The following is a 27,056-nucleotide window of genomic DNA, read 5'->3' on the forward strand; positions in this document are numbered from 1 at the left end:
GGAATTTCGAGTGTTGCAGAATCTCACTCGTATGACTGATTGGAAAATAATTGACGCCGCAGTGGGTAGGTAGCAAAAAAAGCTAAAGTTTTTAGTGGGAACGAGTTTTGATTGAATGTTACCAACGTAAATATGGCTCACGTGATGCTTAGCCGGGAGCAATTTGGCTCAGTAGTAATAATTGCAATGATGCTTTTATTCATTATTCAAGCTTTATCTGGAGCACACTTGATTCTTTCAATTAATATTTATAAGTCAATTTAGCTCACCAATATAGATCCCACTCTTAAAATTAAATTATCAAATCGAAGTAAATTCATTGCTGTCCATTGCAAATAATCCTAGGAATTCAATTATTTAATTCACTCCAGCAAAAGGTTGACCCTCTACTGCCTATTTTATTTCATTTTAATTTACGCTTCTTGTGTCATTTTAAGCACCTTTTTCTCAACGCAAAACTCTTCTTCCCTTGCTTTATGTTTTGCTTCACTTATTTTAAGTATTTTGTGATAAATTTATCTTATTTAATTTTTATTTTTTATTGGTAGTTTTAGATCTATTTTACAACCTCCAAACATAATCTTTTGTCTTTCTGCAATTTTAGAATTCTCCAGTCAGTTTTTCGATTTTTGAAGTGTTTACACATATATTTATTTACAGTCCAGACTCGATTTTCCGAAGGCTTATACGGGACTTCGGATAATCGTATCACGTACGATTTTTTCCTATTTTTTATTTTCTTTTTTTTAACATCAAATTTGAGCTCTACGACCCCATTTTAGTCAAATTTTAATAGTTGCCTATTAAAATACAAAATGCATTTCATCCTCGCCATTTGGGTTTAAAAATGTTGAATTATTTTAGAGTAGTTACATGTAGAGTAGAGACAATCAAAAATAAGACAAAAAAATCCTTTGGTTCGATTAGGCCGATGCAAATATTTAAAAAAGTTTTTGTCCCTCGGCCCTGGCCGAGGTCAAGGGGGGGGGGCAAAAAAATAAAAAAAATATAAAAATTTAAATAACAAGCCATAGTCTTCACATTTAAATGAAAAAAGTGTTTTAAAATGCATTTTACACTAGTTCAGTTGTTTTGCAATCATAAGTTTTCAAAAAATCTAAGATCTGACAAAAACAATTACAACATCGAAAATTTTCAAAAAATCTTAAGATTTTTTAATAAACCCAAACATGCTAAAAATGATTTTACACGCAGGAGAATGTATTTAAATTTGATTTCAGCTGGTTGCACTTGAGTTTTCATTGAAATTTTGAAGTTTATTGTAAAAATATTTTTTTTGCCCCCTGATTTTTCGGGCCAATTTTGAAGGGGGGGGGGTGACAAAAACTTTTAAAAATATTTGTACCAGCCTTATCCGAAGTGAAATTTTGCCAAGGCCTTCGGATAAACGAGTCTGGTTCTACCCTTGTAACGTTTTAGGTTTTAAGTAGGCCATAAAAGCCTTTTCAGGCCGTATGAGGGTTTTCAGAGCCATGATAAAACCTGTAAGTTTAAAAATGTTACTAGGGTAAAACAATTAGTTCAAAAGTCGCAACAAGGAGTGGCAAACCATTATATGAGATAAAACAAAAATTATTGCATGGCAGAGGATACTGATTAGGTACACGGACATTTTTTTTTTTTTTTCAAAATATGGGTTAAGTTACATGAAACATATTAAGTCGTCTTGCCCCAGATTTTCTAGATTTTTTTGGAAGATCCAGCAATATTTTATATTTTTATTGTAGATTTTTGAAAACTTTCGCAAATGTTTCATTATAACATCCAAAATCGGACCAATAGTTTCCGGGATATCGTCAGTTGAAAATTATAGGCTTATCAGGTGGCACTTTAAATTTTCATCGACTTGAATCCTTTTAAGCTCTACAAAACTGCCCGATTCCAGAAAGAAATTTGTAGGAAATGTTTTCAGCTTTTCAAGAATTATTTTTCAGGGATGCTTTTCTTTCAAAAAGCACTTTTGAAATGCAAAATAAAGAATAGAAATTGAAAATGTAGACTTAAAAGTAGCTATGACTTAAAAACGGTACATTTCATATAAAAATTAAGTGTTTTGCCTTCCTCACTGAGGTAAGGCTATAATCCTGCTCTAAAAATGAACTTTGTATAAAAACGTCGTAGACCCACCTTCATGTATACATATCGACTCAGAATCGAAAACTGAACAAATGTCTGTGTGTATGTGTGTGTGTATGTATGTATGTGACCAACAAACTAGCTCATGTTTCTCGGCACTGGCTGAACCGATTTGACACGAACCTGTTGCATTCGACTTGGTTTAGGGTCCCATAGATCGAGTTTTATACAGATTGAAGTTTCGATAAGTAGTTCAAAAGTTATGTATAAAAATGTGTTTTCACATTTATCCGGATCTCACTTAAATGTATGTAAACTTTGTCCGGATCCACCATCCGACCCTTTGTTGGTTAGGTTATCAAAAGACCTTTCCAACGAGTCCAAAACATTGAAGATCTGGCAACCCTGTCTCGAGATATGGCCATTTAAGTGATATTTATGTACTTTTTGGAAGCCGGATCTCACTTAAATGTATGTAAACTATGTCCGGATCCACCATCCGACCCATCGTTGGATAGGTTATCAAAAGACCTTTCCAACGAGTCCAAAACATTGAAGATCTGGCAACCCTGTCTTGAGATATGGCCTTTTAAGTGATATTTATGTACTTTTTGGAAGCCGGATTTCACTTAAATGTATGTAAACTATGTCCGGATCCACCATCCGACCCATCGTTGGATAGGTTATCAAAATACCTTTCCAACAAGTCTAAAACATTGAAGATCTGGCGACCCTGTCTCGAGATATGGCCATTTAAGTGATATTTATGTACTTTTTGGAAGCCGGATCTCACTTAAATGCATGTAAACTATGTCCGGCTCCACCATCCGACCCATCGTTGGTTAGGTTATCAAAAGACCTTTCCAAAGAGTCCAAAACATTGAAGATCTGGCAACCCTGTCTCGAGATATGGTCACTTAAGTGATATTAATGTACTTTTTTATTCCGGATCTAAAAAATAGATGAAATTTGTGTACAACCCCATCAAATCAGCCATTGTTGGTTATGAGTGAGGAAGGCTCCAACCACATAGGTGGATTAAGTTAGTTTTTCGATAAAAAATGCGATTGTGGTTCAAAAAATTATGCTAATTTTTTGTCAAGGTTTTTGATATTTTCATTAAAACAAAAATTCATATCTTCTAAACCAGATTTGGCACCATGGCTCAGAATATTTTGTATTCCCCTAAACACCTAAAAAAAATCGTTTGATACCTAATTTGTAGTTTATGAAACATAATAATTTGTAAGTATGTACGTTTAAGTATGTTAAAAACATTTTTTTTCTTACACTAAAACCGTAAACGCAAACGTGATTATCTTAGTAATTTTCAGCAAAAATTGCTGCTTTAAAAAAAACTAAAACCAAGAAATTTAAATTATTTGATAAAAAGCCTGTATGCATCGTTTCCCTCCGTGCCAAACTTCCTAGAACTTGGGTAAAAGCGCATTCAATTTAATGATCTCCATCAATTTGATTAACAGCAATCTCCACTCTCGTGGTTCCTGCTGTTGATGTTGTTGCATGCCTCAAACATAGTCGCTGGTCGCGTCCACGTCAAGTCAAGTGACATGCACACATGCAGCAAGTATGTTCTGGGCGCGCTCAATTGCTCGTAAATAGGATTAAACGAGAGACTGCTCATTCACGACTTTGGGCAGCGATGATGACAACAAGGCTGGCTGAAATCTGCTCCTCACACGGGGGGGCTAAATTTATGCCCGCATCGTTTGCGATTGGTACATAAATCTCGTTTCAGTTTTGGCTCTGGGCACCACCCTTCCTCCCCATCAATTGCACGTGTCCGCGTGATGACCTCAGAACTGCTCGGAGCTGTTTTGTACGGAGTTGAAGAAAGACGGAGACGGAATGAAAAACGAGAGATAAAATTATATAACTATCGGTTACTCATCAACAGCTGACCTTAACTGCGCCAAATTTGGACATACTTTTGCAAAGTCGCTCGTTTCGCCTTCGGACATGATCGTTCGTTTCCTAGACATAAATAAACGGCCAGCATACACTATACACAACGGCTGGCAGAATGGCTAGTTCCGATTACTACCACTACTACTCGAGTCACAGGACACAGATCTAGAGAGATCAAGAACGTAACAAAAAAAAAAAAAAAACATCTCGTAACCGTACCCAAATGGACCATGTTTTGCGAGTAAAGTACTCGGCAGGCGGTCCTGGCAAAGTTCGCAAGACGACACACGAGTCATTTATACTATTTAAGATTAAGGCTCGTTGAAATTAACAGCAACCGTCCAAGAATTGCCATCAAGAACTCACAGCATCCTCTGAGAGGCAGAGAGAAAGAGATGTGGAAGAGCAAAAAACGCCATAATTATCATGAATTTTTATCGTGATTGTGGCCACGGCGCGTCGAGTTCATGCCGACCCACCGCCACCAGTACCTAGTAGCTCGTACAGAGAGTGAAGGTTGAGGTTGGCTGTATATCACGTTGTCGTTTACGGTGTGTCGTGGTGGTGTCGGGCAGGTCGAGCCTTATGCGCGCGCGCCTCGCCAAGACTATTGACATATGCGACTGCTGAAGGTTCCTCGCTGGCGCCATCCTGAAGTCGATCGGGCTTGCACTTGGTCTCCGCAATTCCCCCTCACACCCTGGGAACGAACGAGGACTCTCCGCAGGACCTCCTCACAGGGCAGCAGCGTCAGCATTAAAATCATAGGGTGTAAGTGCAAATTATTGAACGGAATGTCCAAAGTAAACTGAAAAATTCATTTGTGAACAAAGAATTTCATCAAATTTCTGATAAAAAAAGAAAACGAGAATCATGGATGAAGATTTCTGAGAAACTTATTCGATTTTAAACACCAAAAAATGTATTTCAAATTCGAGATATAAACAAAATACAATTCAATATTATATATTATCATCACAAAACTATCAACTCACACGAAATCGGAAAAAGTAGCTCCGACTCCTCTTCGATTTGCGTTAAACTTTGTGCTAAGAGGTAATTTTAGTTCCTGATCACCATTTTCCATTTTTTGATATCATCGAATAATACAAAAATAGTTTCAAAAATTGTGCCATTTTTTGGTTACTCAGCTGTATTTTTTTGGGACATATCATTTTATTAGTGTTTTTTTTCTAACTTTGCAGGATTTTTTTAGAGTGTATCAATGTTATACAAAGTTGGAGAGCAGTCAATCATAAGAATTTGGTGTATAAACAAAAGGAGTTTGTTTGAGCTTATAAACATCACGAGTTATTGCGATTTTACGAAAAAAAAGTTTTGATCACAGTTCACAACAATTTTGAAATTGCAAAACCTTGGCATGAAATAAAAATTATGATATTTACGTTTTTTTTTCATTACAGTTAAATTACCATTTTTCTATATGTTTAGGCAATTTTTACGCTTGAGATTGAGAATAGTGCTATGAAGTTATGATTTTTTGAAAAAAAAAATGATTTTTCTTAGAAATGTCGCACATATGGTCAAACAAATTTTCAAATTTATTTTTAGAGACAACATAGAATTTGCAATCGAATATGATTTGCTGATTTCGCTGTATTCGTCTCAAAATTTAAAATTTGTGAAAAAATAGTTGTTCTTACTTACTAGTTCAAATTTTTTAACTGGGATGTTCTTGGAAACTGTTTGTTCGATTTTCAATGTTATTTTTTTTTTCTGAGATTTCTACGAAAACGAACTCTGGATTGTGAGTTCAGTGCGCGGTCCGATTGATCCACACGGGCGGGAGAGAGATTTCTACTCTTTTCATTAATATATTTCAATATTCTACGAAATAGGGACGTGGCGTTACATCGTGCTGCCATCTGGTTTTTTTAAGCACAAGAGTGGAAAAGTGCTGAGTCATCGTCTAAAAATAGACGGCGTCCTATCTCGCCCAGCAAAATGAAGTCGAAGTAGTCGGTTTCAATGAGAAAAGGTGGAAAACGTGGTCTAAAATAGCGACGCCATCCCCCTATGTACAACGACGCGGGGGTTTCAATTGATTTGGTGTCTTCAACAAAGTTGTTTGTTCTAATGAAGACAAATTTGACTGACGTTGACGTTCTTTATGGATGAAGCCTTAGAAAAAAAAAAAATCTCCGTTTTTCAAATTTTTAAACAAATTTAAAGCATTTTTGTGACAGCAAAATAACGGTAATCCTTTTTTAATTTATTTTTTTATGCTTTTATTATTTATTTATTTATTTATGTGTATAAGTGAAAAGTGAACAAAAAATCACAAAGATACAAAGTTTTGAAAAAGTTATGATTTTTCAAAAATATTGAAAATGTACCCCCAAATAAATTAAACTCAAATGTTGACCAATTTGAAAAGTTTTGCTTGATTTTTAAGATTTCTAAAATTTTACAAAAATTTGATTGTTTAAAAAATTAAAATTGAAGCAATAGTTTCTAAGTTGTCTTCAGTAAAACAATTTAGGTGATTAGAATATCTACGTGAAGAAAATTTATTGTGTCTCAAACTCAATTTAAAATTTTCTGCAACTCTTCAATTTTGCTATGCAGTCTGGTTTTCTTAAAAATTATAGAGCATTTTTTCAGTCATTGGATTATTTTTGAAGATGAACATATATGTACACTTTTTTTAATGACAACATTGATTTATTCTTTCTGAAATTTACTCTCACAAAAAAAAAATGTGATACCAGATTTGATTTTTGTTTTTAACCCTCAATAACCCAAGCGTGGCTTGGATCTTAAATTCGCCAAAAGTTGATTGTACAAACCCTTTTTTATCTTTAAAAAACATTGGAAAGATAAATTATTTAAATTTAACAAAATTAAATGATAGGAAGTTGGACGTGGTTCATGTGACTCTGACTTTTTTTTTTTGAAAATTGTATTTTTTTCACTAAAATTTTAATTTTTTATGTAGAAATAAATATGCAGTTATTTTTGTATTGTCCCAGAATTTCTTCCATACATATTTTTACAATTATAGTGATAATGGTATCATTCTATACAAAAAAAATTAAAAACATGCAAAAATTGCTAAAGTGGATGTAAAAACATGAAAATTCTAAAAAAGAGGTGATAGAAAAAGCCAAATATCATCAGAAAATTAATTATTCTTAGTCCTATGAAACATGTAATCAAAAAGCCGACTCGGTCCTAATCAGGTCCCATCACCGAAAAGAACTCAATAAAAATTATTTTATGGGAAAAATTATCATCAGAAACAAACATTAACTTGAAAAGATAAATGCATATTAAAATATTAAAATAAATCTAGAAAAACATAAAACAAGAAAAGTTGACCTTCTTAACAAGGGAAAAATAAAAAATAAAACGAAAAATAATGTGGGCATTAGAGGGTAAATATTTATTTATTTTTGTTGGGGTACATTTTAAATAGTATTGTTTTTAGATTATTAAAAAAAAAATCGATTCTACTTAAAAAAATGTCCATACTTCATTTTGAGTGATTGTAAAGTTTCTCTCTGTAAGGTAGGCAATAATATGGCAAACAATCAAATATTAAAAATTTCAAAAGTGAATCCATTTTCTGCTTTTAATTTATTTGCGCAAATTTTAAACGGAGGGAAAGAATCAAATTCCATAAAACAAGATGTGTTATGTTAATACGCCAGATTCAGATTTTTTTGGTATTTTGAGATTAAAAAAAGTCAAGTGCCTCAAAAGTCAAAATTCTTGAAAATTTAGACAAAAATTTATTTGCTTGTTAGATTTGGATGCATATTGTAATTCCATCAACTTGCACCCAAATTTAACTCACTCACCCTTTCGATCGAGCCCTACCCCTTCGACCGGTCGGTGTGTGCAGTCAATCGACGCGACTTTAAGACGATTAACGCCTGGGACGGACGACCTTGGAGGGGGGGGACGTTCGAAAAGAGTTGATTGGACCATCTGGGGGACGCAGGCGGGCGCGCAGTAGTTGGACCACTGAAAGGTGCAGCGACAAGGTGAAAGGCAGATGCGGGATGACCTTTTCCACACATTTAGTGCGGTTGGTCGTGGTTTTTCTCCCTCTGATGTATATGCTAAGTCTTCATCAAGGTCGGTTAGGGCGGTGCTGAACTGGGTGGGATTTTGTTCGGAAGTTGAGTTATTGAGTAGAAGGTGCATATCTCTAACGTGACGTACAAAGTTTCGTCGCGTGTGGGACGATCAAACCTGTTTCTTTAGAACCGTCAAACTGCCCACCGTTTCACGATCGGATCACTTGTTTGATGCGATTAAAAATTAAGTTTTGTCAAAATAAAGTCGCTACTCAGTGTCGCGCGCATCAGTCATGAATCACACACCGTCGTCCGACCCAAAAGTGTTGAATGAGTTGATTCCGGACCCCGGGAGTGGGCGTGACATGCCGCTGCCAATCTTAAAGTTTGCGCTGAGTCCGCCGAAACTTAAAGTCCGCCGTACTCTGACAAGGTGCGCTCGAGGAAAGAGTGAAATTAGCAGGAGAGGTCATTGGCAGTTCGCTCAACTCGGCCGAACCATAGCGGATCAGGAACCTCCGGACACTAAGAACCTTTAAAAGGCGGTTTCAACTCAACTTTGGCGAGTGTGAAAAAAAAAACTAATAATTGCTGAGTTCGAACCACTCGATTGGCTTGCGCGTTTGTTTGTGTGTTTACACACTGACTCGTAGACGTACAGTTTGATGTTCTTTTTATGCTTTCGGGAAGCACAAAACCATCGCCCACTAATTACTTTAGCGAACACTCGAAACAAAGTGTGTGTGTTTTTCTCTTGTATTATTTCTTCTTTGAAAAATAACCCCCGTCGCCAATAGCTGTTTTTTTTTGTTCCTCCTCACTAAAATGAAGCGCCAAGCCCGAGTTGGAGTGTGTGAACATAATAGGGCAGCGGATGACGACGTCGACGGCTGTTTGATTTGTGAGAAAGCCGTCATTGAGAATCCGCCAAACCAGAATTTGGGCGAAACACCAAACTCGTGAACCACTTCCTGTCGAAGTTTGTCTCCTCGTAAAACGCACCCGCTGATGATTGAAGCCTTTACTGCTGAACACTATCATTAGCTGAACGCGCGAACGTTCTAAGTCGAAAAGTCGCCAAAGAGGAACGATCGTCACGACACGGAGCGACTTTCCATGTAAAGTTTTCCAATTCTGAGCTCTGCTGGTCGTGGTTTCATGTTCGGTTGCTCTTGTTGCGCGGCTCTCAGCAGTGTGTTATTTTAGCATTATTTATGACTTTTAAGAAGCCAGCAATCTTTTTATGCTCTGCCACGTTCGTTCTTTATTGGGTTTTGGCGGCGAGTCGAGGGGTCCTATTGTTGTTTTGGTAGCAAGCTTTTCAGAATTTGCTAATATTTCTTCATATTATATTATTCAAACAAGTTAATAATTTTTTTAAAATATCACATTACAAAAGACTAACAGAGCTAAAACATATAAGCTCTGACTGGAATATGGTGTTGATGCTTTCCAGCCTTTATATTTAAATGTTAAATAAAAAAAAGATCAGTTTTAAAATTGGGGTTTAACAAATTATTTGAGCAGTTCTCTACGAAATCGATCTTTTTTTTGAATTTGAATGTTTGTATTTTTTAATCCGTCTGAAACTTTTTGGTGCAAAATATAGAGAATTTTCTCAGCTTTTCAAAAATATGTTTTTCAAAATTGGGAAAACATGTGCACTAATTAAAAAAATGGAAAACTGCGACTATTTACAAAAAAGTTAACTAAAAATGGCTATAACTTGAAAACGGTGCACTTTATGAAAATTTCACTAAAGTACTTTTTGATTGCAAATCTGATTTTACATCAAAAAATGAAGTAAAAAAATTTTTGCGATCAATATTTTGATTTTTTGAAAAAAGTTAGTGTTGATTCGAAAATTCATAACTCGGTCAAAGATTTTTTGCACAACCTGGAAATTTCTGAAAAGTTGGCATTTTATGCCCCCTAAAACATAAAAAATAAAATTAAAATAGTGTTTTTTTTTTTTTGCAAATCATGTTTTAGTGACAAAAAGTTAAATAAAAAATCATTAATTTTTTTTACCGTTTAAATTTTTTTTGTCAGTATAGTCCGTATTCATAGCTACAACTTTCCCGAAGACACCAAATCGATCAAGAAATTCCTTCAAAAGATACAGATTTTTGAATTTTCATATATCATTTTTGTATGGACAGCTGCCAAATTTGTATGGAAAATTATATGGACAAACTAATGATGCAAAATGGCTTCTTTGGGCATACCGAAGGCACCAAAAAAGTTTAAGCCGGATTAAAAAATACAAAAAAATCGAATGACCGAAATCTCAGAGAATTGCTCATTTGGATTAATTTAAAATTATTTTTCAATGTTTTTCTTAGTTTTTTTTTATATATAATTGCAAGGCTTTTCACATATTCGAAAATTTTGGACTTTGGTTTGATGCCTATGCCATGCTATGGCATGAAGAGTTATTCTTTAGAAAACTTTTTCAAGACTCAAAATTTTGTATTTTTTTATTGATTTTTTGGATAAGTTTTATGTCAAAAGAAGTCATTTAGTATCATTAGTTTTTCCATGCAAGGTTCCATACAATTGTGCGGGCTGATCATACAAAATTGGTGGGTCTCGTGGCGCAGGGGTAGCGGCTTCGGCTGCCGATCCCAATGATGCTGTGAGACGCGGGTTCGATTCCCGCCTTATCCACTGAGCTTCTATCGGATGGTGAAGTAAAACGTCGGTCCCGGTTTCTCCTGTCTCGTCAGAGGCGCTGGAGCAGAAATCCCACGTTAGAGGAAGGCCATGCCCCGGGGGGCGTAGTGCCAATAGTTTCGTTTCATGTAAATATTCAAGAAACTGTATCTTGAGAAAATCGATTTGGTGCATTCGGCAAAGTATTAGATTAGTGAGAATTTTCAGAATTAAATTGATATAAATAATTGTATTTCAATTTCAATTAGATATTTTTAAAGATTAAAGATTAAAAATCTTTCGAATCTTTTTTTTGAAATTTTTTAGGGTACTAAAAACGGCATCTTTTACACTAGAGATGGTGTTAAATCTGGACTGGGAAAACCTTTTTTTTTAGAAAAAAAGGTGAGTTTTTCAATAAATTAAAAATATTGTCAAACCTTTTCTTGTTAGGCTGGTACAAATTTTATTTAAAGTTTATGTCGAAATTTCAATGGAATTTGAACTGCAATCAGCTGAAAGCAATTTGAAATGCATTCCCCTGCGTTTAGAAACATTTTCAACATGTTTGGGTTGATTAAAAAATCTTTAGAATTTTTCAAAATTTGCGATATTTATTTTCGCAAAAAGTTTTTTTTCGCTAAAATGTTTGTTATCGTCAAATCTTACATTCTTTGAAAACTAATAATTGCAAAGCAACTGAACTAGTGTAAAATACATTTTAAAATATTTGCATCAGCCTAAAAGGCACAGTTTTCGATAAATGTTCAATGTTATGCAATTTAAAAATACCCTATAAAGGAAAAATACCCTGAATGTTTTTGAAAAAAACTCCAATAATTTTTAGTTTGAACCTTGTTTACATTTTTTGAAGAAATAGTTTGTGTCAGTCACCTATTAATCATTGGATCGATTTTCAAAGTTTTAAATATTTTTTTCGTTTAACTAGCTGCTCTTTTCAATTAACATTATTTCGTAATTGAAAAAAATCCAAATCAAAATTTTAATGTTGCCAAAGTTGGTGAGGCCTTTCAAAAGTTCACTCTTGATTCTAAAATTTTAAAATATTTTTTATTTCTAATAGCAAAAATATTCAACATTTAAAAAAAACATTTTTCGAATTAACCATCAAAAATGCCTATGTATTGAAAACGTTACACCTGATCAAAAATTTTAAAGTATTAATCGTTTGCATTTGATTATACATCATAAATATTTTTTGACAATATCTTCGATTTTTTCCAAAAATCATTAGGCCGTTGCAAATATTTTTCAAAGTTTATGTCGCCGCCCCCCCTAAAAATCAGGGGGCAAAAAAAATGTTTCCAAAAAAATTCAAAATTTCCATTAAATTGAAGTCTAATCAACTGAAAACAATCTAGAATGCATTTTTCTGCATTAATAATCATATTTAGCATGTTTTAGCTTGTTTAAAAATGTTTTGAATTTTTATGAAATTCCAATGTACAGCACCGCAAAGATTTTATTTTTCGCAAAAAATAAAATTTTCGTCAATACTTATATGTTTTGGAAACTAATAATGGCAAAACAACTGAACAGGTGTATAATGCATTTTAAAACACTTTTTTCATTAAAATTTTGAAACCATGGCTCGTAATTTCAATTTTTACACTTTTCAATTTTTTTCCTCCCCTCCCTCGACTTTGGTCAGAGTCGAGGGACATAAACTTCAAAAAATATTTGCAACGGCCTTAGTTTAAAAAAAAATTGTTGAAATCTAAAAAAAAGTGTCCACGTGGTTTATGGATAGTCCCTTACAAACAAAATGAAATCATTGTAGTTTTGTCCAAACTATCATATAAAAATTAAATTTAAAAAAAATCTTGATGAACAAATTATCTAAGACCAACTCCTAGATACATTAAAAAAAAATTACACAGTTTTATTGTAAAACTTGTTAAAAATTTTATAAAACCAAGAACCAACCCATCGCACAACCCCTCGTCGTTGCAGGCCGTGTTCTATCGTATCGCTCCAAACCGCAAGCAAAGAAGCCAGCAGAGGTGAACCCACTTGATTATGCGAATCGAAGCGTCGAGCACAACACGACCGATCATCGGCTGCCTTCTGGTGGTGTTGGCCCGGCCACGTTAGGCCCTTTTGCATCAAATCGTTCATTCTCACGGTACAATTTGTTCGCCTGTCGTCATCGTCATATTTTTTCCGTTCTTAGCCCTACCGCAGCACTACCACTAGTGCTGCGAGTGCTAGCTCGGCTGGCTCGGAGGTGATTGAAATTGTGCATAAAATATCGATATTATAAATCATAATTATGCTTCATTGAGAGTTACGGCTCGATACCACTGCTGGGTGGCCCAGAACTTGACGGAAAAGGTTCTAGGACCGGAATTGGGCACTCGACTTTTCGAGGTGGTGATCCCGTAAAAGGGCGCGAGTGCGATTATTTCGACAGGACCACCTCGGGGTGTCTTAGCTATAGGAAAACATATGCTCGACAGCGTTTTTCTCACTGCCTTTTTTTCTGAAGCGGGGGCATCGTGTTGCCAAACAAAAGACAGCCCAAGCTGCACATAAATATATCGGTGGGATCTGCTTGAATGAAAGAGGGAGGAGAAAGAGTGTGTGTAATGCAGTTGGTACGCGATACGTTGAGGCTCAATCTAAGCATATATTATTAATATCAATTTACCATATGCATAGTCCGAGGCCGGTTTCCAGAGCAGAGAGCAGCGAAAGAAAGGGCTTCGGCTTAAGTTTGAAGTGAGCACGTGAAGGGTTATGGTGAGTATGTGTGAGTTATTTTTTCTTATTAGGAATTGTTATTATTTCACGAAAGAGCTAAATGTTAAAGAGATTCTAAGGTGGTCCAGAGGAGGTGGAACGAAGTAGGGGGAGGGGACCTCAGTTCAGTTTCAAAACCATTGTAAAACATGTTATGCTAAATATGTTACCAGGAGGTAATCTGATATGCATATACACGAGTATGGAGTACGGTTTTTACAGATTGATCGGTTTAGTCGAAAATGGGATATGATTTACGATCTGTAGACAATATGCGGTATCGACGACGGTCTGCTGGCTGTTGCAACCGGTGAAGTAAAAAGGCAGCTCAGTGTAATACAACCTTTTGCACACGGGTCTACGAGGACCGGGGACAATCAAATGTCAATTATCTTTGAGCGCACGCAGATATGAATGTTTCGGGTTCGTCGTTATTGGGCATTATGTCAGTTGAAATTTCAGTTTTTAATTTGATATATAAATTGACAACTGCCTTACGCGATGTTTACATTGTATTCAAATAGTTGTTTTGATGTTATCAAAAATGGTTGATCGTTTATTTAGAAAGTGATGAAATGCGGTTGGAAAATTGAGCAAGTCCTGTTGTCAAAAGACCACAATAATACAAATCCCTTTCTTCAAACATTTCCTATTTGACAAAAAAAATATTTCATTAATTTCTCAAAACTGTGTAAACTTTTGACTGCAGCTGAACATCAAATTCTGATGATTGGTTCAAGTTAGTAATGACTAAACATTACTGAAAATTATTCATATAATGGATTTTTAAAACTTAAAATAAAATTAGCTTTGGCTTTACTTCTGTTAGAATATCTACAATTGCCACAAAAATAACACATAATTTTTAAAGCAGTAGATCGTTTTTTTTTAATTGGGATGCCAAATTTGCTATCGATAACCTTTGTAAATAAGTTTTGCTTGATAAAAAACAATGTTTAGAGGAGCTCTCTTCTTCAATATTGAAGAAGAGAGAAAAAACCAGCCTAAGCTTGTACAAATTTCATTTAAGGGTTACATACATGTAAATCAGCAAAAATGTCAGAGGTTGGTTTGAGCACAAACTTAAACTTCTTTTTAATTCTGTTTTCAGGATATTAAAATTTAACTTTCATCAAAATAAATTTGAAGACATTTGGTTGTATCATTGCCGAGATACAGCTATATGAAGTTAGCCTTTTAAAAAAAAATGGGTGCCTCGATATCTCAACATTGCCTTGACCAAATCGGCTCAAAATTTTGAAGACTCATTAAACCGGGCCCCTGTGCATGTCAAAGGCCGATTTTTAAAAAGCTCATTTTTAAAAAGTAAAAAATATTTTTATGTTTTTCAAATCAAAAATCGTCAGGTTTTGATTTTTGTATTTTTTTAAAATGCAAAATTTCAAAATCGGGCTTCGTCATGCACACGGAATATGTCTTGGTAGTCTTCACCCCAAATTTCAGCCAATTTGATCTATACCATCTCGTGATATCGCGTGTGACACTGCTTAAATCGTCTCTTACTCATTTTAATCATGAAATATCTTCAAGAAACTTTCAGGAGTGATTGAAAATCATCTTTTAAGTTGATTTAATAAATTTTCCGTAATAATTTTTTTTTGTGATTTTCTACATGTATGTAAACCCCTTAATGTTTTTGTCACCCTCCTTTTCGAAATTGGCCCGAAAAATCAGGGTGTATTAAATTGAAATTTTAATTTTTAGAAAATTTTCTATGTACAAAACTGCAAAAAGTCTGTTTTCGCAAATATTGTTTAATATTTTTTTCGTCATATCTTTCAAATCTGGACAATTTCCATACAACAGATTTTTTTTTCTATGGAGCGTAGCCAAACGCAGAAAAAAAGAGCAGAAAATTCCACAGAAAATTTAAATTGAATCGAGTTGAAAAATGAAGGCGTATTAGATGGCATTGACAAAAGTTCTTTTTCAGGATTTTTTCTGTTTTTCATAAATAATTTTAAATTGCAAAAACTAATTTTTAGTTTAAGTTTATTAAAAAATCATCTGAAAATGGGTCATTCTCTACCAACTCACACGAAATCGGGAAAAGTTGCCCTGGCCCCTCTTCGATTTGCGTGAAACTTTGTCTTAAGGGGTAACTTTTGTCCCTGATCACGAAACCGAGGTCCGTTTTTTGATATCTCGTGACGGAGGGGCGGTACGACCCCTTCAATTTTTGAACATGCGAAAAAAGAGGTATTTTTCAATAATTTGCAGCCTGACACGGTGATGAGATAGAAATTTGGTGTCAAAGGGACTTTTATGTAAAATTAGACGCCTGATTTGAAGGCGTACTCAGAATTCCGAAAAAAACGTATTTTTCATCGAAAAAAAAACACTAAAAACGTTTTGAAAATTCTCCCATTTTCCGTTACTCGACTGAAAAAATTTTTGGAACATGTCATTTTATGGGAAATTTAATGTACTTTTCGAATCTACATTGAACCAGAAGGGTCATTTTTTCATTTAGAACAAAATTTTTCATTTTAAAATTTCGCGTTTTTTCTAACTTTGCAGGATTATTTTTTAGAGTGTAACAATGTTCTACAAAGATGTAGAGCAGACAATTACTTCATATATTTTGCACCATCCTAAGCTCTAACGCAAAAATGCCTTGTCCGGTCCCATAATACATAAAAATACGAAAATTAAGAAAATATTTATTTAAGAACTCAGATTTTAGTAATGAAAGTCAAATTAAAAAAGGGCATTTGTTTCCGTGTTTCAATTTTGTTCGAACAATCTTAATCTTAGCCAACAACTTTGCCCAAAACACCAAAGCGATCAGATATCTCTTCTCAAGATACAGATTAAATTTCTTTCTAAATAGAATTGTTGTTCTAAAAATAAATATTTTCTTGGACAATGATTGTACAATCGATTAGAAAATTTAAGTATACATTGTAAAACCTTTAGGTTTCCAATTAATAATCTAATTGAGCACATTTAACACATTTGACATTTAAGAAATTTTGATATAAGAGACACAGATAGGAAAAACGTAAAACTTTTGAGAAAATACTTCTCCATGAATTTAATAAAATTGTGCAAATTTTTAACAGTAAAATTACTGTTGTAATGTATAAAGCATTTTGTAATAACACTTTTTTTTAATATTTTGAAACCCATACTTCCAATTTCATTTTTTATATCCCCTCACTCGACTTTGGCCAGAGTCGCTGGACATAAACTTTAAAAAATATTTGTAACAGCCTTATTTGGAATCATATATTGAAAATTGAATGCATCTTGACAAAAATTTTTTTGCCTAACAGTTAAATAGTCCAAGAATTTAGAGAATTGTTTTGCTTGAAATATAAGCATGGAATTTGATTTTTTTCCCAGAGCCGACGAAACATGAAACAGTTAAAAAAAAAAAAATGTTAAATTTAATAATTGTTAATATAAGCTTATTTAAACATTTCGAAAAAATCCTATCTGTCTGTCACATTTCAACGCCATCCTCCGTTCGGTGTCCCAAAACTGTCAATCGCCCCTGCTGATTGCATTCCCAAGTAGATACTTCCTCAACCCCACTGGCTGCTGCTGCATTCTCATGCAAATGGTCTCTAATGTCTAATTTCTCGCCAGACACCACCACTCGCCGCCACTTCATTCACAAATCGCACGTCTCTAAGTCGAGCCACCTGCGTAACGTGACCGTTCTTCACCGTCTTTCAACTAAGTTGCATTTAGTTTGGTACAGTACTCCTAGGAATTTGAATCGGAGTGGAGTAAAAACTGTTTGAAATTTTAATAAGATTCAAGTTTCGAGGGTCACTGTAGTCTGGTTAGTCGTCGACTAACTACCTTCTATTTTCGGCTCAATCAGGTCGCACGTCGACCGTATAACTTCTCGGGGGTACTCGATAGCTGTAAACCAAACCTGGGCTGGTCGACCTTACGTGGCGTGCACGGAAGAAAGTCTTCAAGACACCAAGACACCATTGTGTCGTTCAGAACTCCCAAAAGAGGTCGTCGAACGCATCTCAAGGAAACGGAAGTGTGACCAAAATTCGAGTACGTGACTTCATTTGCATACGATGGTTTATCAGATGGTTTTGTTTTGTCTATTTTTCGAATTTGAATTTAATTTGGAATAATTTGAAAAGTTCAACTTGCCTTCAATGGTTGATTCCTCACATGGAAGTTGTCACGACTGTTAGATTTGTGGGGACCTAGGGAGCTTCCGGCTCAATCACTGGGTAACTCGATGCACTAAACTGACTCACTTAAACCACACTTTGCGGTACAAACGTGCCACTGCACTGCACTTTTTTTTTCGTTTCCAAAACTTTGTCACCGTCGGTGACTGTGGGTTTCTTCCTTCTGGTTTCGAACGTACTATCGGTTTTTATATTCCTTTGTGGTGCGGTTTTTTTTATTTTTTCATCCACCCCAAATATAGAACGATAATGCCTAATTAAACACCAGAGCGAAAAATAAATCAATTACTTGGCAAAACAAACAGGCGTTTGCGAATATCTTCTTCTTTTTTTTCTCAAACTGCACGAACCAATCCGCGTTGTGATCACTTCTTGTTGTTCTTCTTTTTTGTTCATAAATCACACGGATTGCAACGGCTCGTGGCCAGTGTTTTGCGCCTTTTCGAGGGGGATCTCTGTTTTTCTTTTTCGGGAGGGGACAAATGGGGTCATACAGGCAGTGGCCGCGCACTTCAGGTCCAATCCGGCCACATGGTGGTGGCGCCACGTCTGGCGACGTCCGGCCGGCAGGAGATCCTGAAAAAGACGAAAGATGCAAATGTTTGAATTAGCACCCACTTCTGAGAGAGACATTCTGGAATTTATCAATTAAACGTAAAGTGATTTCAAATTTGAACCGACGTCGTCGTCATCGTCGCCTCGGGTTTCTTAATTAATTTTCATGAACGAGACAAACAATACGCCTTGTCCGTCCACGACACGAACTTGGCTTAATCACGCAACCGTCTGGACCTGAGCTGCTTAAGTCGATGATCGCGTGTGATCTCGCTCGCTGAAGCTCATCGACCCAATCCCAACTACAGTACCAAATGTGTGCGCGCCCCTTCTTCGTATTATCATCACGTAGTAAACGCGACTAGTTTTTATGGTCGGCCCACAATTAAAAACGAACGCACCACGCACAATGGGAATTCATTCATCGGAATCACTTAAAAAGAGGTTCTCAAGGGATATTCTCCCCCCGACTTTATGACCAATCGATATTGATTGCGAGGGAATTCAATCGGCGCGCCGGAATAGTCGCTTTGTCGTCACAAAGTTCGCTCCTACATCAGTATTCAGTTTCAGGCACGGTTCCATTTTTGGGACTCGTTAGAACTACAATCTAGTCCAGGTACAACATGTGCGAGCACGCGCTCCAAGATTTAAAGTGTCCAACCCCCGTGAACCTGTTTAATCAAGCACTGGCCGCGCGGATCCTTTTTTGGGACGCGCAATTTGCGGCTTAATCCTGGGTAATGGAGGGGTTCAATCCTGTTTTCCGTGTCGTAAAGTTCTGAAAGGATTATTTCATTCTGTTTTATGGCATTATAATGGGAGCTGTAAAGCGCAAAAGGCTCGAAATGAATGGGATTTTGTTTTATAGATTATTTAGTTGATGGCCGAATATAATTAAAAAAGATTTTCTTTAACATTTGTCCAACCCTGTTTATTCAGTTTGGGTACATTTATATTTAATCATTAAATCAAGGAATTTGAAATGTATTTCAATGAAAATATTAATTTTCAGCAGGATTTGCATAACAAATCTAGAATTAGTAGAGTATCGATCGATTAGAAATTCGCCATCTCTAATCCTGTTTCTCGGAGAAGTCATGAATTTCGTTCATGAAATCGTGAATAAAAATTCAGGTATTTATGAATTTAATTCATGACGAACATTAATGATTTTGTTCGTTATATAGCCTGCTATCCAGATTTTTAAGCAAAAATGGCGTTACGAATGGTGCACGCCGGAAATGTCAAAATCACGCAATGGTACCAACATTTAGAAAAGTGTGCCATGGCATGACAGCCACACTTTTTTTAAATAGCTTTCATCGATAAATCTCAAAAAGTAAATAAATTAATTAACTTCCGGTGATCAACAGCATACTGAAAATCTTTATTATGGGTAAGAAACTTCTAAAAATGGTGAAAATGCTTCCTGAATTGAATCTGTTAATTTTAAACCTCAATACTCAGTAAAAAAAGTTGAATTTTGAAAAATTGAAAACCGGGTAAACTGAATTTTCTTTTTATGGATGGAATTTTTTCGCAATTGTTATGTTAACAATTACATTTTTAATCAATTTACCTTTCCAACGGTGAAATTCATAAGCTCACAAAAAAGCAACAATTCCTGCACAAAAACTTACATTGCTTGTCGCAAGTTTGTATCCCCAAAATCAGTGGGACGCGGAGAAGATACCTTAAATTTTCATAATATCTTGTGCTTGATAATTTAGCTTTTTCATGTGATATAATTTTTATTTTTGCAATTCCGTCGTGAAACTACTTACTTTTCCTGTCACTCTGAATCGCTGAAATAGTCTACTGTTCTCTATAAAAAATAACAGATTCGAATAGAAATACTTTTCAGCACTTGTTTCGAAAAGCAATATTTTTCAACATTGTTTTGATTTTAACGGTGGATTGACTAATCACATTTTTTTTTTTAATGATAGACCATATTATAGGTATGTTTTTTTTTTTTTTTCATGTTTATTTATTTAGATTTTGGGTATCAAAATCAAACAATATACGATACAACGATACTAAAAACTATAAAGCTCGTCACATCACTTAACCCTCACAAATTTGGCTTGTTCTTCGGTCACTCGTACTGATCGCGGTACTTTCGTCTTCTCGGGAGAAGAATCAGATTCTTTCCCTTCAGACTTCTTCTTCAAAAGTAGTCGCTGGGAACGGAGCCGTTTCTTAGAGATCGACCTACCCTGTTCACTCCAGTCGTCGCATTCATCATTTAACTTCGGCACCGGCGCATCCGGGATGTCGTTACTGGAACCAAAAGGCAGCTCATTGAGCGACAAATCCGGATCCGGTTGAGCTTCTTCCCGTTTTTCAGCTTCTTCTTCGACTTCGAGTGGATTGGCTTGGGGAGACGGTTGACTTTGACCCTGGTTCTTCATCGCATCCGCGTACGACGGCGTCTTGGATCCGGAAGCTTGACTTCCTCCGGAAACCCGTTTGGGACAATCCACCTTGAGGTGATCCGTGCTGCCACATGAGAAACACGTGTTTGTAATCCCTTCATAGAACACGCGGATCTGGAAGTGCTTGACCTGGAGCTGGCATGGAATCTCTTTCGAGATTTCCATGTGTACTCCACGCACTCCGTTCAGGATTGGAAATCCTGTGTCTGGTCCATATCGTTCACGAACCGTTTGATGTATTTTCCCGTATTTGCTGAAGACGTTGATGACGTGTTTATTTTCAACCTCAACTGGTAGTCCGAACAAACGCACGTACCGGAAGTTCCCTTGGGCTGAAGCGAATGACACTTTGACCGTTTCATTGTTCCCATAGACAAAAGTATCACCTGCGGAACACGCGAGCAACGCAGCCTTGAAAAACTCCTCTGACTTGAATTTCACGTAAATGCAATGTTCTCGGGGAGCCCGGAACATCGCAATCAGTAAATCTGGAGACCAATTCTGCTTCCGAAGGAAGTTGACAATTTCACCATCCGTCGGCATCTTCGACGTTGCCGGGAACATAACCTTCACACAGTTTGTGTGGACACTTTGCGAGTCCATTGTGCGATTCACTAACTCAAGGTCACCAAACAAAGCACGGTTAACAGTAGATCGATTTCTAAGCACTGGAGCAAACAATACGTCTGATCCCTCAAGCTGGTGAGGACGAACTCACATTTGACTTACAATTCCGTTCAAAGGGTGTTTCCCGAATTGCTAAAAAAGTTGTATGGAACTCGTTGCAAAACTAAATTTTTTAAGCACTCGTCGTATGTTTTTACAAATTTACGATTCGTGTAAAGTAGCAATAATTTTTGTTTTGCTCTAGATTTTGCTTTGAAACACTTTGTTGTAACTTACAAGCGAATCGTTTACACAGAAAAAAATAATGTAAATTTGGAAGCTTTAATTTTGGAAGGTTGAATATTACCTCTTTTATGATGTAATTTTACCTCAATTTAGACTGAAAAAGTGACATTACAACAGAAAAGTGGTAAAATTACACATTTCCAGAGGTAAAATTACACCTTTTTTCTAACATAAAAGATGTACCCCTTCCCAGATGTAATATTACCATGATTTTTTTTCTGTGTAGGTTTATATAAAAACATTGTTTAACAAAATTTTAAACAAGACAAATACTCCTAAAAATACTAAAACTTCATAAAGAAAAACGTAAAATAAGAAAAGTCAAGTTTTCCATAGGACAACGAATTGCCTATATCACCTTTAAATTGAAAAATCGAAATAAATTGCACAGTAGAGGGTTAGAAATCAGCGAGAAAAATTAAATTCATAACATGTGACATTTTGAAGTGTAATAAGGCTGTTACAAATAACTCCTTTCCTACAAAAATTACAGAAAAATGAAAATTACAGAAAAAGGACATGTCGGAAAGTACACTTGTGAAATGACCGAAATTGGCCCTTCGGAACCATTTCACGGATATTCCGGGTTGATGGCAGGGTGGCCAAATGGCACCAGAACGTACTGAGGATGTCAAATTTGAGTTCCTGAGCCAAAATCAGTGTTGTTTGACATGTTTGAAGGTATACTTGAGAAATGACCGAAATTGGCCCTTCGGAACCATTTTACGGATATTCCGGGTTGATGGCAGGGTGGCCAAATGGCACCAGAACGTACTGAGGATGTCAAATTTGAATTCCTGCGCAAAAATCAGTGTTGTTTGACATGTTTGAAGGTATACTTGTGATTTTTCCGAAATTGATCCATCGGAACCATTTTACGGATATTCCGGGTTGATGGCAGGGTGGCCAAATAGCACCAGAACGTACTGAGGATGTCAAATTTGAATTTCCTTAGCCAAAATCAGTGTTGTTTGACATTTCGGAAGCCATATTAGACTTGATGTAGAATTCGACATTCGATCCTGTGTAGTCGGTTCCGGAAGGGTGGCCAATTCATATCCGTAGGTCCGGGAGCAAAGGAATATGCCTAATATGTCCAAAATAGGTCTTGGAGCAAATTGGGATGGTTTTTCTGAAGAATTTATTATAATAATCATGATTTGTAGATTGGGTTGCATACCCGGACAAAAACCTACCCCACTAGGTTCCGGAATATCTCCGTGGCCAAGTGACCGATTCCGGATTTCTTTGAAAATAGAGATTTGTCTGGTTCTTTTGAGGGGTGAACGAACTTATTTGGCCAAAAGAGGCCAAAGATACAGCATTTTTAAGGTTTTTTCGGTATCTCGCATCAGACGTTCGGACTGTAAGGGTTAAAATCTTTGATAAAAATATTGAAAAAAATATAAATATTGATAAACACAGTTCAAAAAAACCGAAAAACAGAATGTCTCTCATTTGATATTTTGTAAAGAACGAATCGTGATACTTAAGTACCTTATTCAAGCCTTATGTAAAAGTTTTTTATAGGAACTTGGTCTGTAACATTTGAAATGTATATGAACAGTTGTTTGAAATATATCTAAAATTGTCTACTAAACCTTCTAAATTCTAAATCCTGTAATATTTGTTTGATGTTCAGTTCTAGTAGTGTCCCTGTCTTGTATTATTTGAGTTTTGTATATTTTGAACATTTTTGAAAAATTGTCTGGTCCACCTTTAAATATCTAAAACGTGTTAAACATTGAACATTAAAATCAGAAATACCAGTCACGTTTTAATGTAAGTGATATTTAATTAAATTTTACGAATACACGTACCAGCATATCTTCATAAATAAATGAAAAAAGATAAACAATTAATTGATCACGAGCAACATTCATCATATTTTGTATGAATGACCACCTCTTTTTCCTACAAAAAAAAACTTTATCCTTCGCAAGTTTCCTCCCAACAAAAACCATTCACTACTCGCAAAAAAAATCGCTCAACATCAAAGGAAGATTGTCCTGCAGCTCAGCGGTAGCTGACGACATTGATCCCTTCAAAACACTTTATTATCAGTTGCAGTCACCTTTTTTTTTTGTCCGGTTGTGGTCCCCCCCTCGGGCAAGGACAACCAATTAATCCATAGACCCACAAATCAACTGGACCAGATTCGCGTTGTTTTTTTTTGCCGGAACCGGACCCCGGATAAGTAATTACATCGAGCTGCAGTGGTCCCTTCGAAATTAGTGGTCCTTTTCAGCGCCCTACCATAAGCTGATTGCAATCTCGCGAGCGTCTCTCCTTAATTGCTTCTGTCAGATTGAGCACTTTTCTGTGTAATCACTTTGTCAAGAACGAAACTGGTTTACTGTAGCAATTTTGTTTCAGTTGAACTGAGGGGTGTTCTAAGTGTTGCCAACTCGATGGTCCGGATCATCGACGGTTGGCAGACTTAAAACTATCGTCGTTGCTCAACCTGAGTGGGCCTCAAATTTTAAAAGCCTTGAGCGCAACTTTGTTGTTGTTGTTGGCTTATCAAATGGCGTCAGAATGGAATATCTGCATTTATTTCAATATCCGAGTAAATATTCTTAATCTCCCGGACCCGACCGGTTGTTGTTGGTAACTTGCCCTCAGGGCAAAACCCAAGCATTAAAGTCTCAAAGAGCCGATGATGAACGAAAGGATGATGCGCGAACGGGTTAAACGGTCCGACCTCGAAGCCCTCGCGCGCGCAAATCGTGGAGAAAATTAGCTACGATTACCTCCTCCCCACCCTCTTCTTGCCCTCAATGGACTGGGCGATTAACCAATCACCATTGTGTGTGCGGTGTGCATTATTTTTGGCAGTGTGGGTACCAAACGCCATTTTTCTCTCTGGGCCACAATTAATTATATCGGAACGTGTGTGTGCATGTTTTCGCCACTTTATCTGGGCGGTGTGGGGCTGCGTGCTGTGACGAAGAGTTGTGGCCCAATGTGGCGAGCGCCAAAGATTTACATCATCATTATAAAAATAAGAATTTGTTCAGATTTGCTGCTGCGAGCTGGGTCTGGATGGGTGGCGGGTAGAGATGGCCAAAAAATCAACAATGAAAATTACTTGAATTTAAATACTGTCAATTTGGGAACATTCTCAACAATTTTGAAGGGAATTTTTTTTCCGATGAGTTTCAATACATTATAAAAACTGACTTTTAATAGTTAAATAAGAATAGATTCAACTACACCCTTACAGTAAAAAATAGATTAAAATATATCTGAGACTGAGAACAAATTTTATACAGCAAAAAAAAGAATGATTTTACACAGAAGTTTTTATTTTGGCCAAATGCATGGTTTACCCATCAGTAAAAGATTTTTTTTTTTAAAAGGCAAAAAAAATTAAAAAAAAGTTCTTTTAAAATGAATATTGAAAAAAATTCCGATCATTTCACTTGCACCAGGACCATGTTTAACTCTCCAAAAACGCCTACTTCGATTAAAAATTGAGTACACAAAAAAATCAACATTTCCATGGCGATAGGTTATTTTTTATTGATTTGGCTTTTGGACCATCGGTTTACTTTTGCCAGCTGCCACTTCTACCTTCACTTTCACTTGCAGAAATATTTTTTTAACTTGTATTGATGGAATCAATTTGATTAAACTTAATCATTTATTTTTTCAAAACTTTCTGTTAGATTTTATGTGAACTTTCAAATTTTAAAACATTGCACCTTCACCTCGGCTAGAGCTTAGTGAGAAAAAAATGAATAAATAAATAAATAAATAAATAAATAAAAAAATAAATAAATAAATAAATAAATAAATAAATAAATAAATAAATAAATAAATAAATAAATACATAAATAAATAAATAAATAAATAAAAATGAATTCCCATATTCACCTTGCTAGGTGTTTGTTCCCCTAGTCATTAAGGCTTATTAAATTATTGAAATTATGAATCGTGGAAAAGCATTGAAATAAATTTGGTTTTATTTTTTATATGCTTTAGAGCAGCGATTCTCAACCTTCTTCTAGGCTGGTACCCCCTACCATGTAAATCAAGTAGCCCCGGTACCCCCGTTGAGAATCGCTGCTTTAGAGAACCAAAAAGGGCACCTTTTGAACCATAGAGAAGAACGGACAAAAATAGATGGAGGCATAATTTCAATAAAAAAATATGATTTTCTAAAAAAATGAAAATGTATTTCAATTGTTCGTTCCTTGAAAAGTCAGATCAACAATGTGAAAAAGACGATCTAAAAAATAGATTAAAGTTCGTTATAACTTGAAAATGGTCCACTTTTATCAAAATTTAATGTAAATACACAGCAAAAAAAGTTTAATTTTGAAATGTTGAAAATTTTGTAGGTTAATATTACCTCTTATTTGAGTAATATTACCTAAAAGCTGTGTAAAAATGTGAACCTTATGAATATTCACCACAATATTGACGCAAAATCTGTCACCATTTCTTGATGAATTTAACCATCATTTTTTTCGGTGATGCTTTTTGATTGCAAATACGATGTTAAATCCAAAAATGTATTTTTTTTCATGAATCTTTGTCCGTCGATTCTTTATTTCCAAATTGGCCATTTTGCATCATTGGTTTCTCTATACATGTACCCATTCAAGCTTGGGAGTTGTCCATACAAAAGTTCTATGAAAACTTTCAAAAATCAGTGTCTGGTAAAGTTGTAGGTTATAATTTTGAATTTTCAGAAAAAATATTACGCAGATAAAAAAAAATACTATTTTAATATTTTACTATTAATTACAAAAACTCGATTTTTACAAACTTTGTACCCCAAGTTTTTGACTCATTATCTCGCCCTTTTGTATTATTAGTCGTAATTTGAAAGTTCTAAAAAAAGTGGATGGTATTTTTTTTTAAAAAGTTTCCGATAGATAGTGGATTTGAAAGGCTGTATCTGACCGATAAAAAACTTTTTTTTTAACTTTAGCTCAAATGTTGGCACATTTGTTCCACTAAAAATTAATAATATAAAAGAAAATACGAAAGGAGTCTGAACAATTGTTTTTATTTGTGATAAACAGTGAAATAAAAAATCCGGACAAAATTTTGATAAAAATAAGCACCATTTGAAAAAGTATATTTTTTCTAAAAAAACAATCCACTTGAGGCCATAAGCCACCAAAAAACGGTGCTTTTCATCGAATAAAAGGATCGTACTTATCGATTGAACAATTAATATTAATCTTGAAAATGATTTTTTTTATTGACGATATTTACAAAACATTTTATCAGTGTAAATTTTGTTTAAACACGGAGAAAAAAGAGTTCTCAAAATCGTCGTACCATGGAATTTGAACACTTTGTTCGTGGTTCTCAATTTCATGAACGGGTGTTCACAATTTTGGGAACTCTTTTTTCTGAGTGTACGTGCTTCTCTGTGTCTCAAAAGTTGTCTTTTTGATCCTCTCAATAAATTGAAAAAAAATCAATAAATATGTTTTTTTGAATTTTTT

The 27,056-nt window shown here is 35.3% G+C and overlaps 1 protein-coding gene across 2 annotated transcripts in view; it reads right to left on the reverse strand.

The window, feature by feature from the left end:
- Positions 1-27,056, reverse strand: part of LOC6039009 (FH2 domain-containing protein 1) — a 91,920-nt gene that overhangs the window by 63,072 nt on the left and 1,792 nt on the right. For both annotated transcript variants that reach the window (XM_038266378.1, XM_038266377.1), the window contains exon 2: positions 17,637-18,256. The gene's annotated coding sequence lies outside the window, so the exon portion shown is untranslated. The remainder of the gene's footprint in view (positions 1-17,636; positions 18,257-27,056) is intronic.

Source organism: Culex quinquefasciatus, chromosome 3 (assembly GCF_015732765.1).
Source record: "Culex quinquefasciatus strain JHB chromosome 3, VPISU_Cqui_1.0_pri_paternal, whole genome shotgun sequence".
In the NCBI taxonomy this organism is placed as follows: Eukaryota; Metazoa; Arthropoda; class Insecta; order Diptera; family Culicidae; genus Culex; species Culex quinquefasciatus.